We start from the raw sequence: 5,439 nt of genomic DNA, 5'->3' as shown, positions 1-5,439 counted from the left end.
GGAGCTGGGGGGGGGTCGGGCTCTGCTCCCAGGGAACAAGGGACAGGAGGAGAGGGAACGGCCTCCAGCTGTGCCAGGGGAGGGTCAGGTTGGACATCAGGAGGAATTTCTGCCTGGAAAGGGTGGTCAGGCCTTGGAAGGGGCTGCTCAGGGACGTTTGGAGTCCCCACCCTGGAGGTGTCCCAGGAAGGCCTGGCTGTGGCACTGAGTGCTCTGGGTTGGGGGACAAGGTGGGGATGGGGCACAGGGTGGGCTGAATGATCTGAGAGGGCTTTTCCAACCTCAATGACTCCGTGATTCTGTGAAATATTTTCCCTTCATTCAAAAGCCCTCTCCTGGTTACTGCCCTGCCTTTTAAGCAGGAGAAATCTCAGTGTCAGAGAAAGAGCCTGAAAACACCCGACGCAGATGGAAACGGCCGTGGCTGAACAGGAGCTGGCAACAAATCCTGCCTTGGGTGAGCCCCTCTTGTAACAGGCACAGAGCTGCCTGGGAAGGACTAAAGGTGCTAAAATATGATGTTTATTGAATGATCAAGGAGTGCTGCACTGGCTGTTCAGGAAGATTTATCCTCCATCTGTGCTTGTTTTTATTCCACTGGCATGCCTAATAAATATCAACTCTTTTAAACAAAAGCACCTCCATTTACAAAGGTGTTAGCAAACCTTCGGCATTTCCCAGGGATTTTGCCTCAAACCTCCCTGCCTGGAAGCTCATGTGTTTATCCCCAGGATTTCTCAGGCTGCAGGTCCCTCAAGTTTATTCTTCTGCTCGTTGTCTGGAAAAAAAAAATATAATCAAAGATCTTCCAGATGCCCACACAGGTGAACACCAATAATCTCAGGAATCTGAGAAAAAGGAACTACTGAGTGAAATGCTCATATTACACAAACACACCCAGGCTCAAAAGCCTCTGTTGGGCACCTGGGGAAGAAAAAAAATTTAAGAAAATTTTAAAAATTCCCAAATCCCAGGACCCTGGGAGGCAGTAAGTAAAGTTTGGCAACTTCCAAATGCATAACCCGTTGTTTCAAGCTGTTCCATGTGGCTCCCCAGAGGGCTGGTCCATAAAGGATAACAACCTTTGCCTGCTGGGAGCTATTAGCTTAAATGGGAGCGGGCTGCTGCAGCATTTAAGCCTGATTATAATTGTGTCATTGGATTTGTATGCACTGGGATCCATGCAGATGGATTTCACAAAAATTCTAAGAAATTACATCCAGGAAAGGGAGTTAAAGGGATGTCTCTGTGCGTGGCAAGCTAACAGAAATTGCAACGAGAGGATCACCAGGAAAAAGGAAAAAGAAAACCTCGAGGAAGTTAAATGAGGTTCAACATCGTGAGGGGGAAGCAAGGAAAAGAAATGTTTTCCAGCTCTGGAATCTTCTGGAAGTGATCAAAATGCCCACGTATGTCTTCTTAATTTTGCATTAAATTCATATTATTTTATTATGACAGGCTGTGGGTACCTCTCTCATCATTAGATACATGAGCACACTGAATTGTTTGCTGTGTTACACATGGCATTCATCGAAATTTGGGAGGTATGGGAACCATCCCCGGAGGGGTTATGTGTGGATTAGCGCTTCTTCCTTCCCATCATTTCTAGGGATTCAGAGGGTAGATCTCAAGGCAGGAAATCTCATCAGATCAGAGAGCAAAACCCGAATTTCCACACCCTGGAAACAAGCTGGTAATTTATACCTGGCTAAAGCACCTGACCCAGAAAAACATCGATCTCTTACAATTCATTTGTCTCTCTTTGACTTGCAGATCTCAGGGCATTTACACGCTGCAATCAGCTCACCTCTCAGCCTCCCTGCTGGGAGGGTGAAGGGCTGTGCTCCTGCAGCAGCTTCTGCTCGAGGGTTTTTTGTTTCTTTTATTTCTGGCTTGCACACTCAACTATTTAGTGGATCCTTTTGGCAGTTTTCTCACCCGCGGAGCTGCCAGGGGCCATTCCAGGGCTGCTGAGATGGGGCTGAGGGAGCCACGGGCACAGCAAGTGACCTCAGCAAACCCCAGAGTGCCCAGCACGGGGCAGTCGGAAGGCACTGAGCTTTCCAGCACCTTCTTTGTTTACAGAGCCACTTCTAAGCTTTCACTTAATTCAAATAATCACTAATAAGTGTGGCAGCGTAGCAGGAGCAGCCTTTATTCTTCAGGCAGCCTTGGAGGGTCGTGTGCTCCCAGTGCCTAAAGCCATCCCCTTGGTTTCCCAGGGATGCTGGAATGAAGGAAAGACAAGCAGGAGACACATCTTTAGAGTGCCTGAAACAACCTGATGATAATGTTCCTTTTCAGAGCACCTCAGCCCCCATCTGCAGCGGGCACAGTGCCCATAATCCCTGCTGCAAGAGGAGCAAGCAGCCCCCTAATTTCACCCCCACTTATCAAAATCAATATTCCTTGATTTGCCAGCCTCATCCAGGGCCACTTACCCAGCTTCAATAGGTTTAACCCTTCCTTACCTCTCCAAACCCCCCACTACTTGGACAAGCTGTGCCTCATCACCCAGTAATCCTTTTTTAACATTTAACAAAAATCTTTCCCTCCTTCTTAAGGCTTAAGGAGAACAAAAAAAAAAAAAAAGCGCATTCCCTATTTAGAAACATTCTTGTGATGTTTATTGGAACGGGCTGAAAGAGCTGAGGTTTGAAAATTAGTATCTGGCAAGGAAACAGTGTCCTCAGGGGCCAGAGAACAAACCGCTCTGGGAGGAAAGTGATGGGACCAGCCTTTAAAGGCTTTAAAATTGCAAACCAAGTGTGCTCAGCAGTATTTTCCTTTATGCAGTTCTTTTATTCTTAAGATGAAAATTGCTCAGGACAAAGGCATCGGCCTGATCCGTGGGACAGTGTGCTCCTCACTCTCCTTTTCCAGTGAAAATACGTGGTTCTTTGAAGAGCAGAAATGTTCAGCAAGAAGCAAATGCCAACGTGACCATTTTTAATGCAAATTCTCCGAGATCTCTCCCTGCTCTTCTAAAGCTGCACAGGAAATCTGTGACAGTGCCTTGGCAGGGCTGTCAGTCTGCACTGCCCGGAGAGGAACAGGGGCTTGTGGTGGTTTTACATGATAAGGAACTGCCCTGTTCAGTCTCCAGCCTCTGATCCCACCTTGACACGGCAGAAAGAGCCACCTCCACCCCTCCCTGGGACTTGCTGTCCAGTCACTCAGTGCTTTTAATGGGCTGCTGCTGGTGGTGTCACTGCGAGGATGCTCCTGTGGGCAGCGGCGTCCCCAGTGCTCTTTGCTCGGGCAGGGGTGTGCAAGGGTGTCCCTGGTGTCCCTTTCTCTGGCAGGGGTGTGCAAGGGTGTCCCCAATGCCCCTTCCACGGGTCGGGGTGTGCAAAGGTGTCCCCAGTGCCCCTTGCTCAGGTGGAGGTGGGCAAGAGTATCTGCAGTGCCCCTTCCACAGGTAGGGATGTACAGAGGTGTCTCCAATGCCCCTTGATCGGGTAGAGCTGGGTAAGAGTGTCCCCAGTGCCCCTTGCCTGGGTAGGGACAGGCACCGAGTCCCGTCCCACAGTCCCAGTCCCAGCCTAGTTCAGCCTGCACAGGGTTAAACCCCGCTCTGGTAATTCCCAGGGGGTCTCTGCTCGAGCTGCTGCTCTGCCCCCGGCTCCGGGGGGAAGCGGCCGTGCCTTTCCCAGCAGTTCTTCCCACGCTGTCCCTCCGCCGGGATCCGGGAGCCCCGAGCTCGGGGGAGCATCGCCCCGCGGGCTGTCCCCGCTCCCCGCCCGCGGCACGGCCGGGCCGGAGGTTCCCACAGCCCACGCCGGGGAGGAGGAGGAATCACAGCCCCCCCAAACGCAGCCTCTGGGAGCCACGGCAGCCCCTGCCGCCCACCACCCCGGCCCCGGCACGGCTCGTACCCCCGAGCACACCCACAGCTCCCGCGGGGGTCAGAGGAAGGAACGCAGAGCACGTGTGTGAGAGGGTCCACATTCCTCCTCAACACCCTCCAGCCCCCACCCTCCCCCCAACAGCCCCATCCGGGTGGAACTCTGCCCATCCCCTGCCAAACGATGGAATCACGGAATCACAGAATGGCTTGGGTTGGAAGCACCTGAAAGATCAGCTCGTTCCAACCCTGCTTGCCGTGGGCAGGGACACCTTCCACTAGCCCAGCTTGCTCCAACCTGCCCTTGAACACTTGCAAGGATGGGGCAGCCACAGCTTCTCTGGGCAACCTGTGCCAGGGCCTCCCCACCCTCACAGGGAACAATTTCTTCCCAATATCCCATCTAACCCTGGCCTCTGGCAGTTTGAAGCCATTCCCCCTTGTCCTGTCCCTCCAGGCCCTTGTCCAAAGTCCCTCTCCAGCTCTCCTGGAGCCCCTTCAGGTAGAGCTTCTCTGGGCAGCCTGTGCCAGTGTCACCCCCTGACCAATGTTCCTGTGCCCATAAACACACCTCAGTCACAGTCCTGACCTGTCCTACGACACACCCCACACTGCAGAGCATCCAGACAGGTGTTGGAGGAGCACGGGAGTTCAAGCACCAGCCTTTGGGGGTCTGGAGCAGTTTGTGCCAGCCCTTCTCCAGCCCTGCACCCTCATACTGACCAGGAGTGACTCCTCTGCTCCAGAAACGCGCACACTGACTGCAGCTGCAGAGGGAATGCAGGGTGTAGAGGTTCAGAAAGTGTTGATCCATCGTTTCCAAGTGCTTTGGTAGTATTAACTAATTGTTCCTCATTAATTAGCCCATCTGGGCAGCATGTGGAATAGTGTGCATGCAGGAAAGGTCATTTCCACCAGGTGCCCATACACCTTGTCTCTGTTGTGGAGACAACAATCCCAGAGCAGGGAAGCAGTGGGGTGGAGAGAGAAGAGCCTGTGGACATCACCCACTGCTCCCCCTCAACTGGAGAGAGTCCTGCCTGTGGGATGAGGTGACTCCACCACAGAGCAGGGATACCCAAGCTGATTTTCCCTCCTGAGATGCACAAGAAGTGTCAGAGAAGATGGGAGGAGAGCCCCAGTGACCGCTCCCCATCCCCAGGGTGCCCAGGTTGGTGGGAAGGCAATGGGAACCCGCTGGAAAACCACAGCCGAGCTGTAATCCAGCACACTTGGCTATTTAATGCTGCTTATTGCAGCCCTCAATTCTCCATCTCCCTGCAAGACAAATGTGATCACTGCTCCGTGTGCTTCACTAGCCTTCCCAGCAACATTCAATCCACCACTGAGTTTTGCTGGGGGGCAGGATAAGATTGTGCAGATATAATAACTCCATTCATCACCACCGAGCAGGGGGGGGCAAACAGCGCTTTGTAAATGACTCGGGAAGTTTGGCAGCTCAGATCCCACCAATCTCCCTGACAGGCAATACCAGAGTACCCTGGAGCCCTGGAGCAGCACAGCCGGGGGAGCCAGAGCCAGCACCACCGTGCCAGCAGGGATTCTGCCACCCCACGGAGCACCAGCCCAGA

This window comes from Corapipo altera, unplaced genomic scaffold, assembly GCF_003945725.1.
Source record: "Corapipo altera isolate COAL_440 unplaced genomic scaffold, ASM394572v1 160, whole genome shotgun sequence".
Classification (NCBI taxonomy): Eukaryota; Metazoa; Chordata; class Aves; order Passeriformes; family Pipridae; genus Corapipo; species Corapipo altera.
Note: the sequence above shows the minus strand (reverse complement) of the source record.